The sequence below is a fragment of the Dreissena polymorpha genome, chromosome 1, assembly GCF_020536995.1.
Source record: "Dreissena polymorpha isolate Duluth1 chromosome 1, UMN_Dpol_1.0, whole genome shotgun sequence".
Classification (NCBI taxonomy): domain Eukaryota; kingdom Metazoa; phylum Mollusca; class Bivalvia; order Myida; family Dreissenidae; genus Dreissena; species Dreissena polymorpha.
This window is the reverse complement of record NC_068355.1, coordinates 61,063,508-61,079,459: the sequence shown is the minus strand read 5'-3', so window position 1 is coordinate 61,079,459 and position 15,952 is coordinate 61,063,508.

Here is a 15,952-nt window from a genome sequence, read left to right as displayed (position 1 = left end):
ATTGTGCTATATGGATTTAAAGCGTTATTATTTCGACTGACCTACTTTTGCTAGGTCGATCTACAAAATATTTTTAGGCTTTTTATACTCAAACCAAACTGAAATGAAAACTGCTGGTGTACCCTAGTATGGTTAGCAACGATTGTACTTTAAAGACCGGGATTTCTTTACCAGAGTATCGTATCGATATATTCATTTGTCAATGTTTCACTTGTTTCATGTTTCGTCCTGTAGCCTTTCGTCATTTCTTTTTTCTTAAGAAAAGCATTTTAACAAATTTGTTCAATGTGTAATGCTAAAATGGTTTCCTGCCTCTAAGGTAAAGGTCACACTTATAGGTCAAATGTCCATAATGTTCTACACTGATGTTATTTTTTAAGCAAATTTAATAAAACTTGGTACAAGTTTTTCCCATCATTAGAGGATGTGTCGCGATATAAAGCCAGGTCCGTGCCTTCAAGGTCAAGGTCATAAATGGTAAATGTCTATACATTCTAGAATTTTTTAATTCATGAGCATATCTTAGCCACTTATGATTGGAGCTTTCTAACTATGTTCCCCATTCCATCACATTATATTATCCCTCGCATATAAATCGAAGGTGGATTTCGAAATCATGACTGACCAATTTCATTAAACTTTCTACAACTGTTTCCCATCATTAGATGATGTGTCATGCTATACAACCGGTCTCTACCTCCAAGGTCAAGGGCACACTTATAGGTCAAATGTCCAAATATGTTCAACTGTTTACGCCCTGTCTGTGTCCAGAGTATAACATTGTTATTTATTATGTTAATTTCATCAAACATGTTAGAATTTTATTATTATTTAATAATATATGCCCATTATTATACCCCCATTACTGGTAATGGGGGCTATATAGGAGTCACTTTGTCTGTTTGTCTGTCGGTCTATCTGTCCCGAAAATTTCATCAGATCTTCACCAAACTTGGTCAGAAGTTGCAACTAGATGATGTCTAGGTCTAGTTTTATTATGGGTAATGCCGTGTCAAAAACTATTCCACATGGTCACTTAGTGCGTTTTAAACAGAAAGATTGTCCGGACCATAACTATGATATTTATAGTTAGATTTTAAATGACTTGGTACATGTACATTTGTTCACCCTCATGGTTTGGTGTGTCGCGTGAAAGAAGTACGTCAATATCTCTAAGGTCAAGGTCACAATTTGAGTTCAAAGGTAAAATGCTTGTCTGGGCCATAACTTTGTCGTTTATTGTGATATTTTATAATCATTTGGCATATTTGTTCACCATCATTAAACGGTGTGTCGTGCAAAAGAATTACGTTGATATCTCCAAGATCAAGGTCACACTTTAGGTTTAAAGGTCAAAAATGGCCATAAAGTAGCTTGTCTGGACCATAACAATGTTGTTCATTGTGAGATTTTAAAATCATTTGACACATTTGTTCACCATCATTGGACAGTGTGTAATGCGAAAGAACTACGTCAATATCTCAAAGGTCAAGATTACACTTTGAGATTAAATGTCAAAAATGGCCATACATGAGCTTGTCCGGACCATAACTATATCGTTCATTGTGAGATTATAATCATTTGGCACATGTGTTCACATTCATTGGACAGTGTGTCGCGCGATAGAATAATACCTAAATCTCCAAGATCAAGGTCGCACTTTGAGTTCATAGGTAAAAAATGACCATACATGAGATTGTCCGGGCCATAACTATGTCGTTCATTGTGTGATTTTAAAATCATTTGGCACATATGTTCACCATTATTGGACGGTGTGTTGCGCGAAAGAATTACGTTGATATCTTAAAGCTCCAGGTCAAAGTTTGAGTTCACAAGTCAAAAATGGCCTTACCTTTGTTATTCATTGTGAGATTTTAAAATCATTATTTTGTTCACCATCATCGGACGGTGTGTCACACAAAAGAATTATGTCGATATCTCCAAGGTCAAGGTCACACTTTGAGTTCAAAGGTCAAAAATGGCCATTCATTGTGAGATTTTAAAATGACTATGTACATTTATTTTGTTCACAGTAATTGGATGGCGTGTCATGCGAAAGAATTCAAGAGTTTGATGTCAAAATGACCATAAATGATCGTGGCATAATAATTTTTAAAAATCGCCATAAATTAGCTTCTCTTGTTTTGTGAAGACCGAATGCAAAATAGTCTGTGTCAATGCAGCATATGTGGGTATACGTCACGTCAGTGACAAAGCTCTAGTTATGTGTGTTTTTAACATTCAATATCAGTTTTAGATCCGATTCCATCATTTTTTCAATGACTTGCACTGAATTGTAATGACTTGTATTGGGTTGTTTTGACCTGAATCAAATTATTTGATGCCGAGGCTCTGTTGGCGAGGAATATATCTGCAACTGTGAAGTTCTTGTTTTATTTTCAAATCAACCTGTGGCTCTTAAAAGGAAATGTTTTAGCTGATACTCAACAGAAAAGATATTAATAAGGTATAGATCAATATGAATTTCATTTATATGGTTAACCATCATATATTTGCATCCAAAAGCTGGTTGAATAAAGCGTTTGGGTTTATAAAAAAGTAGGCATTTGGAATGAATTTAATAAAAACGTGTAAATGCTAGGGGAGAAATCCGTTTTAGGAAACTTATATTTTGCTAGGGGAAACAGCCTGTGTTCGGCTGGAAAAAAATCGGGGGAAAATTCAATGATATAAAATTAAGAAACTCCCAAAACATTATCAGGAGAGAACACCTTATTATCAACAAAAAATCCCTAATTTAAGTCAAATGACCATTTGCCTTACAGAAAAATAAAAAACAGAACATTAAAACATAAAACACGGAAGTTCAAGGTCAAGGTCATTCTTCAAGGTCAAGGTCATTCTTCAAGGTCAAAGGTAAAAAATAAAATAATTTCAAAGCGACGTTCTCATGAAGCTGCACATTTTGAGTGGTGGAAGTTCAAGGTCAAGGTCATCCTTCAAGGTCAAGGTCATCCTTCAAGGTCAAAGGTCATTTTTTTTTCAAAGCGGCCTTCTCATAAAGCTGCACATTTTGAGTGGTGGAAGTTCAAGGTCAAGATCATCCTTCAAGGTCAAAGGTAAACAAAATATATAAAAATTTCAAAGCGGCGCAAAAGGGGGCATTGTGTTTCTGAAAAACACATCACTTGTTTTTTTCAAACATGCTTAAAAAACACAAATATTTATTTTTATTATTTTATTTTCGAAATACCGACCAACCATCCCACCCAAGAATCCCCCCCCCCAATTTTTTTTTTTGCATTTTTGGATGATAATGTAATAAATGACCACACTCCCACACTATACATCCCTCTCCACTCCACCCCTCCCTTCTTTGTGATTGAAATTGAGAAAGGTCCCTTTACCTATAAAAAGAAACATAGATGAGCGGTCTGCACCCGCAAGGCGGTGCTCTTGTTTTGCTTTTATTATACCCCAAAAAATGAAGCTTAGGGGGTATATAGGAGTGAGCTTGTCGGTTGGTCGGTCTGTCTTCTGTCGGTCGGTCCGTATCCAGCAATATACATATACTAATTAGATATAAGTAAAGACACACAACAAGACAACATTGAAAACTTAATGTTTTTAGAAGCTTGGGTCACCGCCTTGGAACTGTCAAAGAGTCATGTACGCACTGCCGGTTTAAACAAGTTTTAACCGGTTTACATTGATACCTTACCTTAGACTTGGTCCACAATTGACCAGGGTACAAACATTTGTAAATAATCATTGACTTCATAGCATTCCTGTTCAAACAAGCAAATTTGTCGAATTGATGTCCACCGCCAATATGCTTCTGGACACAAAAGTGTTTTTTTACACTAAAAATGTATTTTTTTACGATACAAAGGACCATAACTCCGTCATTCACAGATGTTGTACAATGCCATTTAAAGTGTATCATCCTCTTATCCATATATATACTCATACCAAGTTTCAAGGAAATCTGCCAAAGCACTTCCAAGATATGGCTCCGGACACAAAAGTGACGGACGGATGGAAAGACGAACGGACGGAAGGATGGACGGACAGACAACGCAAAAACAATATCCCTCCGTCTATAGCGGGGGATAATTAAATAGAAATACAAGAAAATATCAATTTTATTGATTTTATTACACAATGGTTTCATGTTAAGTACCAGGTCTGCAACTATTTGAGAAATGATGATTTGCAGTATATACATAATTTAAGGCCAAGCCCAAGGCTGAATAATCGTCCAATTGTAAGGTTGTCCAACTAGAGCTGTGGTTGGTTCACTCACTTCTCAGTTATTGACACTGTTCGAGTACTCTCCCGGGTGTAGGTCACGATTTAGCTTTTTTTATTAGCTCACCTGAGCACAATGTGCTCATGGTGAGCTTTTGTGATCGCCTTTTGTCAGAAGTGCGTCGTCTGTTGTGCGGCGTCAGCATTTGCCTTGTTAATACTCTAGAGGCCACATTAATTGTCAAATCTCAATTATATCTTGGATGAGTTCGAAAATGGTTACATTTGCTTGAAAAACATGGCTGTCAATGGGCGGGGCAGTTTTCCTTAATGGCTATAGTAAAATCTTGTTTACACTCTAGAGGCCAAATTTATAGTCAGAAGTCAGAACTTGGTCAGAAGATTTATTCCGATAATATCTTAGAAAAAATACAAAAACGATGCCGGTTGGTTGAAAAACATGGCTGCCAGGGGGCGGGGCATTTTTCCTAATATGGCTATAGTAAAACCTTGATAACACTCCCAATTATATCTTGTTATCTCAGGTGAGCGACTTTGGGCCTTTTAGGCCCTCTTGTTTAAAAACATTGCATGTTCTGTGCATTTCCAAAAAGGAAAACCATTTTGTCATTTAATAAGACCCAGTTCATTCACTGCACAATTTATGAAGTTATGACTTCTTAATGGAAGGAATATAAAAACAGAAACCTCCTATTTCGATCTTGATCTTTCTTTACCTCAGATGTGGAAGGAATAATCAAACATTAGTGGAAGTGCATAAACGCCGAAAGTTTTGTCCCTGATTAGCCGGTGCGGATTGCACAGGCTAATCTGGGACAACACATTACGCACATGCATTAAGCCCAGTTTTCTCAGAACACGACACATATATACACATACTTCAAGAACAGTCCCTAGGGGCTATACTGAGACTATATATCAATGTCTTGATATGATTAACAATGAAGACAGAAAAATGTAATAAAGTTTGATGTTTTACATTTCAAATACCGGTAAAAAAACAACTGTATGCTTATGTTTTGAAGATTTTTTTATTGTACTATATCTATACCAGGAGATTGTTGTTACATGTAGTTGGACACGTAGATTGTTATAACAACTACTTTACCATAAGTATTGCTGCTTATGCGAGTCAATGTTTCTGCATTTAGGTTTAGGGACGTCTTGGGATCTAACTGCATAATTTGAAGCAAATGTGACTTCAACCCTTTAGATCGATGAGAGAAACAACACTGAACTTAAATTTCGGATATAATCCTGATCAATGGTATTCAATCACATGACATGCTGCTCACCACCAGAGGAAGACTCCTATTGAATTTGGCGTTGATTCCTCGAAGGTAAAGGTCACAAGAATACTTCCTTTATGTGACAGCCTTGTTGAAGGGATATCTTAAGTTCTGTCTGTCCCTCTTATTCATTTTAAGCTCATCTTTTTTTTGAAAAAAAAATTATGAGCTATTGTCATCACCTTGGCGTCGGCGTCCGGTTAAGTTTTGCGTTTAGGTCCACTTTTCTCATAAACTATATTGCATTCAAACTTGGTACACTTACTTACTATCATGAGGGGACTGGGCTGGCAAAGTAAGATAACTCTGGCGTGCATTTTGACAGAATTTTGTGCCCTTTTTATACTTAGAAAATTGCAAATTTTGGTTAAGTTTTGTGTTTAGGTCCATTTTATTCTTTAAGTATCAAAGCTATTGCTTTCAATCGTGCAACACTTACTAAGTATCATAAGGGGAGTGTGCAGGCAAAGCTATGTAACTCTGACTGGCATTTTGACGTAATTATGGGCCCTGTATACTTAGAAAATTGAAAATTTGGTTAAGGTTTGTGTTTTGGTCCAATTTACCTCTAAAGTATCATAGATATTGCTTTCATACTTGGAATACTCGCATACTATCAAAAGGGGACAGTAAATGACAAGTTGCATAACCCAGGTTGTAATTTTTACGGAATTATGGCCCTTTTTTGACTTAGTAACTTTGAATATATGGTTAAATTTTGTGTTTAGATCCACTTTACTTCTAAAGTATCAAGGCTATTGCTTTCAAACTTCAAATACTTTCATGCTATCATGAGGGTACTGTACCGGGCAAGATGGATTTTACCTTGACCTTTGAATGACCTTGACTCTTAAGGTCAAATTATTAAATTTTGTTAAAATTGCCAACCCCCCCAAAAAGGTTTTTTTTTTTTTTTTTTTCAAGATCATCTACTAAATGACCACCACACCCTCACACTAAACCAACCTCCACCCCCTCCCAAAAATTTTTTATTCTTTTTAAACATGGGTAAAAAACACACAAGTATTTATTTTTAATTATTTTATTTTTGAAATACCGTCCAAACCATCACACCCAAGAATCCCCCCCCCCCCAAAAAAAAATTAATAAATATTTTTTTGCATTTTTGAAGATAATAAATAACCACACCCCCACACTATACACCCCTCTCCACTCCACCCCTCCCTCCTTTGTGATTGAAATTGAGATAGGTCCCTTCACCTTTAGAAAGACAAATAGATGAGCGGTCTGCACCCGCAAGTCGGTGCTCTAGTTGTAATAGTTGTTGCTTACCACTAGAGGAAGATAGCTATTGATTTTGGCGTTAAAATCTTGAAGGTCCATGTCACTAGGCCATATTATCAATTTTCTTTCTTTGCAACCTTGTTCAAGCGATTTTTTCAGTTATTTATGCCAAGATGAAGACTTCTATCCATTTTGGTGTTGATACTCCAAAGGTCAAGGTCACATCTTTATATGGTTTTATTAAATAAAAATAGAGTCTGAGAGATATACTTAAGTACCTCATGACACTCAACCTAAGTTGTCTGTAACTAACAGAACACAAGGTCCAGCTCACATTCTAACCTTTCTATTTCATGAAGTAATTTCTCATCTGTCCTGGAAACATATAATATGATAATTGTATGTTCATGTTTTTTGCCAAGAAATTTCTATTCGGGATCTTTAATTGTATGGTAGCATATGAACGTACTACTGTACTGTAAATATGCATTTAGGGTAGCATGCATGTTTCACAAACATTTTTTGTCTGTGATATGAGGCTACTTTGATTAAATGGCAATTGCTGCAACATCAAACAGGACAAATAATGATGTCCCCTCTCCTTTTATATGTAGGAATACATTTAAAAAATTTGTATTTCCTAATTGTATGTGTAATGGCTATACATTTTACCAAAAGCAATCCTTTATTGATGCACTCTTTAAAAAAAATCCCAACATGGTCCCCGTAGGATTTCTTTGCTCAAAATAGTGCCATTAAAAGACTTTAACTTGGGTGCACTTGCTCATACGGGATTTCTCGTGCACATTTTTATGTCCCTCACCACTATAGTGGGGGACATATTGTTTTTGTCCTGTCTGTTGGTCTGTCTGTTGGCCTGTTGGTTTGCTCCAACTTTAACATTTGCCATAACTTTTACAATATTTAAGATAGAAACTTCACATTTGGCATGCATGTGTATCTCATGTAGCTGCACATTTTGAGTGGTGAAAGGTCAAGGTCAAGGTCATCCTTCAAGGTCAAAGGTCAAATATATGGGTCAAAATCGCTAATTTAATGTCACTTGCAATATTGAAGCTAGCAACTTGATATTTGGCATGCATGTATATCTCATAGATCTGCACATTTTGAGTGGTGAAAGATCAAGGTCATCCTTCAAGGTCAAAGGTCATATACACTGTAACTCCAATATAACGCGGATGACAGCGTTATAAGTATTGAGCTTATTTAAGGGGGCTATAAAAACAGGTATAGTAAAGCCTATATTATAGGTCCTGTGTATTGTCATGCTGTGTTGTCATCCGCAAATACATGCATATAAACCGAATCGAACGATAACAGTATACATACCTCTTTGCTAATGTGCACATTTATCAAATAATCCAGTATAATTACAACATCACTTACGCAAAAATAATGTTAAACATCATTCAAAGTCAAAGGTCAAATATATATAAAACGGGATCCAAGCACCCCCGCGTTATAACGGACCGCACTATATTAGAGTTACAGTGTATATGCGGACATAGTTTTTCACAAACACATCGCTTGTTTTCAAGAAGGTTTTACTAGAGCTTTAAAGTTCCACTGCACACAAGATTTGTCATTATGAAATGACCCCTTTCCTATATATATACATAAAAGGGTTCATTTTTACGAATGAATACTAAGTATTGATTAATTATAATATTTATTATTTAATTAATTTACAGTTACTGACCAGACACTAGAAGGTCCAGGTGCTGATAAACCACACAAGATCGAGTCCTGGTGTACTGCACCCTACAGGTATTGGCTTGTGATAAAAGGAGTGGCATGGTTGTACTTTTATATAGGAGGAATATTGTGTATGACATGCATTAAGAAAAGAGATGAATTTTTATGCCTAAAGGCTGGCACATATTTTTTAGCTTGGCTGTTTTCTGAGAAAACCCGAGGTATTTTCATAGCCAGCTAATCGTCCGCCGTCCGCGTCATGCTAAAACCTTGACACTTTGCTCTGACATCAATGTGCTTCCACCTACATTTGAAACTTCATAAGTAGATGCATCTTGATGAGTTCTACACGCAACACCCATATTTGGGTCACTAGGTCAAAGGTCAAGGTCACTGTGACCTCTAAAAAATATTCTGATAAACTTTCATTTTTCAAAATTGCACCCGCAGCCGAGCATTGGCAACCGTTATGTGGTGCTCTTGTTTTAATGTCCACAATTGTGTGTCTCGTTTATATCTTTACAACTTATGGATGGATTTAAGCTCACCTGAGCACAACGTGCTCATGGTGAGCTTTTGTGATCGCCTTTTGTCCGTCGTGCGTCGTGCGCCGTCAACATTTGCCTTGTGAACACTCCAGAGAAATTTGGTCAGAAGATTGGTCTCAATGATATCTTGGATGAGCTCAAAAATGGTTATGTTTGCTTGAAAAACATGGCTGCCAAGGGGCGGGGCATTTTTCCTAATATGACTTTATATGGCTATAGTAAAATCTTGTGTACACTCTAGAGGCCACATTTATTGTTTGATCTTCATAAAACTTGGTCAGAAGATTTATTCCAATAATATCTTGGACAAGTCAGAAAATGATGCCGGTTGGTTGAAAAACATGGTCGCCAGGGGGCGGGACATTTTTCCTCATATGGCTATAGTAAAACCTTGTTAACACTCTAGAGGCCACATTTATTTTCCAATCTTCATGAAACTTGGTCAGAAGATTGGTCTCAAGATATCTTGGATAGGTTCGAAAATGATAACGTTTGCTTGAAAAACATGACTGCCAAGGGGCGGGGCATTTTTCCTTATATGGCTATATATGGCTATAGTAAAATCTTGTTCACACTCTAGAGGCCACATTTATTGTCCAATCTTCATGAAACTTAGCCAGAAGATTCATCCCGATAATATCTTGGACAAGTTCGAAAATGATGCCAGTTGGTTGAAAAACATGGCCACCAGGGGGCGGGGCATTTTTCCTTATATGGCTATAGTAAAACATTGAAAACACTTTACAGGCCACATTTATTTTCCGATCTTTATGAAACTTAGTCAGAAGATTTTTACGAATAATATCTTGTTATCTCAGGTGAGCGACTTTGGGCCTTTCAGGCCCTCTTGTTTAATAGCCTGGCACAAATTTGTAACACATTAAGAGAAAGTGTCATGTGCAAGACCCTGGTCCCTGTCTCAACGTTCAAGGTCACAAGTAGCCTTTTAAGGTCATATTTCAAGATTGGCCTGTTTGGTGGATATCATTGTGATTTATTTAATGGATTTTAAAATGACGTGGCACATGTGTAAAGCACATTATGAGGAACTGACGCTTGAAAGACCTAGGTCCCGAGCTAAAATCTCAAGGTCACACTTAGACTTTCAAGCTTACTGGTATATTTCATGATTGTGCATTTATAGATGTGTCCGGTCCATATGTCTGTCATTAGTTGATGGATTGTAAAATACCTTGGCACAAATATGTAGCACAGTAAGAGGGAATGTCAGGCTTAAGACCATCCTTATCTCAAAGGTCAAGGTCACAATTAACCTTTTAAGGTAATATTTTAAGTGCATTGATAGGCGTGTCCTGTACATATTTTTGTCATTAGTGGATGGATTATAAAATAACAAATGTATAGCACAATATGACGACGTGTCATGCGCATGATTCAGTTCCCCAGGTTAAAGGTCAATGTCACACTTAGACTTTCAAGATCATATTTCATTATCGGCATTTAAAGGCGTGTTTGGTCGACATCTTTGTTATCAATGGATTGCTTTTAAAATAACTTGATACAAATGTGTAGCACAGAAGACGAAGTGACACGCGCGGCTCAGGTCTCTTTACGGATTTTGCATTAAAAGGTGCAGCTGGTCTGTCGTGTGTTTGACTAAGGACCCTATCCCAAATGTCAAAAACCCAGTGTCATCCTCTGGAGTCAGTTCTTGTTTTGTCACAGAATACTAGTATTTTAAAAGAAAGTTCTTTCGGACATAGAGATTACAATGTATTTAAGCTGGTATATGACTATCTATAATCTTATGGATATTGATGCAAATTGCCATCGATGACATGGCTAGGTCATGGTCACTAAGAAGTAGGTGAACCTTGTTGCCTTTAAAGACACGGTTAAAGTAAAGTTGTGTTTGGACCACAACTTTGTCAAGCATTATGTTATTGTAAAATAAATTGGCGCAATTGACCACTATATCAATATGAGGATGTCCCATGAAGCTACCATTTTTTATCAATTGTGTGTTTAAGTTTTATTTGGTTAATTGTACAAATATGAATAAGCATGACAGGTTTTTATTGTATAATATATGTTATTAATTACCGGAGTCCCTTTAAAATTAATGTTTAATATGATACTGTACACTTTCAAGTTTTGTTGGGAACAACTTTAGATTTATGGCCTCTTAACTGATGGTAATTTAGGAATTTTGTATGTATGGAGCCATCGCATAGCATTTTATTAATTCAATTGAATATAATATTATCGACACTGGTTGAGATTAAATGGTCTTTTTCTTTTCAATATGAATATCCGTTCATTGAATGTTTGTTTAAATAAGTTCCATGTTATATAATTTACTTGACTTTAATGATATGTATGCTAAACAAAAAAAATAAATAAAAAAATGTTTTAATTATTGTTGTTAAATATAATTTCTAAAACTTCCTTAGATGCAAAAGCCAGTGTATCGGTTTGATTTCATGGCCAGAGTATAATTTAAGTATATTAGCCTTAGGAATTTGGGCATTAAAATGGAAGTAAATATGACATTTACATCATTTGACAGTTTACTTTCAATAAAAAAGCGTTATTTATTAAATTGAATTAAATGAATATTGCTTATTCTAATTGCATTGAGTAATGAAACAATAGTGATGTTCCAACAACGCCAAACAGAGAGCTATGAACGTCTTTATAAACATGATATCTCGTCTGAAGGATTTCGCTCAATGTTAATTATTAAAATTGTAATGGTGACTCATTCAAAGTTTTAACTTATATCACATTTATGAGCCCATTTTTGACAGGATGTGGGTACCAGAGGGGGAAATCACGTGATAGTCAATATGGCGACGTCCATGCCGAGACAGTTTTTTATGCCCCCTTTCGAAGAAAAAGAGGTATATAGTTTCGCACTGTCCGTCTGTAAGTCTGTCAGTCTGTCTGTCACACTTTTCGTGTCCGCTCTCTATTTCAAATACTTTTCATCCGATCTTTACAGAACTTGGTCAGAAGTTGTATCTAGACAATATCTGGGTCGAATTTGGGTCATGCCGGGTCAAAAACTAGGTCACGGGGTCACTTAGTGCATTTCAAGGATGGTAAAATGCTCATAACTTCTATCAAAGCGTTTATAGGGGGCATGTGTCATCCTATGGTGACAGCTCTTGCTTGCCGTTTTATACCCTTTATTACTTCTGTTTATTGTTCAAATGATGCTCACTTTCCAGTAAAATAGTGATTAGCGTTTATTTCGTATTTAAATTCGCTTTATATCTCGACTTTACTCCGCGCAAATTTTCTTAGCGGAGCCCTAATTAGGTCATCCCGCTAAGAAATTTCACACCAAGTAAAGTCGAGATGTAGAGCGAATATTACTATGAAATATAAGCGATTAACTGTATGGCTGCAAAAGTGAGCGGAATAAAAAAAACAAGTAATAAAGGGTATTAAACGACGAAAAATACCTGTCTCGTCATGGACGTCGCCATCTTGTTCGTCACGTGATTACCCCCTCTGGGGTACTACACCAGGCCTTTTCTCTGAACTATAATAATGGGTAACACGACCATAATTATTATGTGTGCCTAACCATAACGCTGTACTTCTGGAAAGAGAGAGAATATTGGCATTTCTTTGTGTCTTGACAGTGTGATCCTTAGATCGTTAAACAAAATCAGTGATTGATAACAAATATAAGCATTTAGTAGTATAAATTGTATACTTGTATAAAAAGTTATTGATGAAGTACTTTGGCTTGCTTGAATCTTGACATTGTGAAATGTGTTTTGTTAATATCCGCCCGGTTTCTGTCCAATAAGTGACCTTTTAATTAAAACGATTTAAGCCAAACATGACCATTTAAGGCGACATATTTAAGCCTTTCGGTGCTTTGATTACAAATCAAGAAGCTGCTTCATTATATCCACATTACAGTGAACAGACACAACTACTTCACCCGTTTGACAAGTTCGTTCATTGTAACTTATGTTTTGCGTGATTAACATAAGACGGTATTAATATAACTCTTCATTATCTGGAACTGTATTTTCAAGCAATATCCGAATTTATTTTACCCGAATTTAGTATGTAAATATCAATATTATTAGCATCAAAAATATGAAATATTATAACAAATTACTAAAAAACACACACTCTTTTTATGTTTGATAAAAGAGTGGTCTACAATATAAACTCAATACAAGTCATCGGTTTGCACAAACAGCGTAAGAAATCAAATTTTCATATGTAAAGGTTATATAACACTGGTTTATCACGCTATTGTAGAATAAGCGTGAACACAAAACTGCATTTTCTAAAACATTAAAACAGCTGCACGAGTGCTAAAGCCTATATTTAATATTTAATAATAGAAAGTTTCTTTATGCAGTCAAACATAGAAGATAATGCCTAATCTGTGTGTTCCCGTGTGTTTGTTTAAGTTGAATAAATCAAGAGTTGTCGCGTATTACTCATTACAAGGCCGTGTACGTCTGACCTTTTGAAATTTATTGTCAAAGTAAATTGTCAGAAACCATTGTGAAATATTGTTATGGGCATTTATATAGAGCACTCAGGTATCCCCGCAACATGACTTTCCCAGACAGACCTATTATGATACGCAATTACGAACACGAACATCGGTATCCTTGCTATATGGCTTTCCAATACAAAATTAGAATGGTACACTTATAACGGATCTGAACATCTGGTAGTAGGGTATTCCCCCTTCATGACTTCTCGTGCAGAACTAGAGTGAAATGCAATAACGGACATGAACATCTGTTAAAAGGGTAACTCCGGTACTTGACTTCACGTGCATAAGGCCGGGTTTCCATGTCTCCGCGTTCCGTGTCCGTGTGTCCGTGTCCGAGAAAAACGAACTGGTTGAAATCTGGAGCTATTCCATGTATCCGCGTCCCGCGTCCACATTTTTCGTCCGCGTATTGCGTCTGTGAAAAATCGCTCGGTGAGCGATTTTTCACGGACGCGGACTCAGTACGCGGAGGGCAGTCAACATGAACGGTCGACTTTCTCGCATAGATATTAGTGAAAAAGATAATAAATTTAGTAAATATACAACAAACGTATGAAAGAATTCAAAGACAGAGACATTGCATTAAAACATCTGGAAAAGTATAGCCAACGAAATGTCTATTGATGGCGTTTCAGGTAAGTGAGAATAGTAATTTGCAAATATATATTGTCTGCATATTGTACACTCTATAATCGCTTTTCAACAAACAAGATATAACGCTAAAAGAAGTCGCTATTTATGTTCTTTTTTTTGCCTATACGAGTTCACATATAAGTTTTGAAGTCTGTCTAATACGAATAAATCAGTAATGTTTATCAATATAATTATAAGGTTTTTAGAATATAAATTAATAAATTAGTTTGACGGTTTCTTATGATGGCACGTACATGTATCCAGTACCAATGTCTGAACTCCGTCAACTAACACGCTGTACTGCAGTCATCATAAAAAATGTGTGCTCTTCTAACAACGACATCTTAATCCAAGTACCACCACGATTGGAATGAGCTTTTTTACACGGCAAGGCTAAAATAATAAGCGGATGCATGGAATAGATACTCCGTGTCCGTATACGGAACGCGGACACGCAACGCAACGCCGAGCACGAACATGGAAACATGGAAACCCGGCCTGACTAGAGTGATACGCAATAACGGACATTAACATCTGGTAGTAGAGTATTCGCGCTACATGACTCCCGTGCAGAACTAGAGTGAAATGCAATTACGGACATTATCATTTGGTAGAAGGGTATCTGCGCTACATGACTTTCCCGTGCAGAACAAGAGCGATACGCAATAACGGACAAAAACATCTGGTAGTAGGGTATCCGCGTTACATGACTTTCCCGTGCAGAACTAGAGTGATACGCAATAACGGACATAAACATCTGGTAGTAAGGTAACCGCGCTACTTGACTATCCCGTGCAGAACTAGAGTGATACGCAATTACGGACATGAAAATCTGTTAGAAGGGTATCCGCGCTTCATGACTTTCTCGTGCAGAACTAGAGTGATACGCAGTAGCGGACATGAACATCTGTTAGAAGGGTATCCCCGTTACATGATTTCACGTGCATAACTAGTGATACGCAATTACGGACATTATCATCTGGTAGAAGGGTATCCGCGCTACATGACTTTCCCGTGCAGAACAAGAGTGATAAGCAATAACGGACATAAGCATCTGGTATGAGGGTAACCCTGCTAATGATATGATTATACACTGTAAAGGATTTTTCATTTTAACATGTTTTCTGGGCTTTTAAATACTGGTAACTTAATCCTCCTATTTCTTTACTTAGCTAAATAAAAGTAGGGTATATCGATATGGACTTATTTAACTACGGAAGTGGAATCGAGTTCAGGCAAATATGACCCGACTGTTGGAATTTTCATTTTACACGTGTTCTGAGCTCTATTAAAGTACCTGTACCTGAATTTTGCCATTTCTTGACTTATTTATATATAGAAATGTTTTACTAAGGTGCTCCAATCAAGAATTTCAGACAAATATGACCCGACTGTTGGAATTTTCATTTTACACGTGTTCTGAGCTCTATTAAAGTACCGGTACCTGAATTTTGCCATTTCTTGACTTATTTATATATAGAAATGTTTTACTAAGGTGCTCCAATCAAGAATTTCAGACAAATATGACCCGACTATCGGGCTTGAGTTTTCCAAAGTAAACACTTCAAAGAAAATTTTGCTTATTTTTAACTGAGGTTGAAATCGGGGTTTACAGATAGTCGTAGGACATAATGGAATCATCATATTCCATGTATATATTGCATACTCGGCACGAAATGCCGTTTTGAGATACACAGTACCGTTACTAAGTTATAAGTGTATAAGCTGCACTCTATCACTAACATGTGACATAACACCGACATTGTTTGCATAGGTCCCTGCATAAC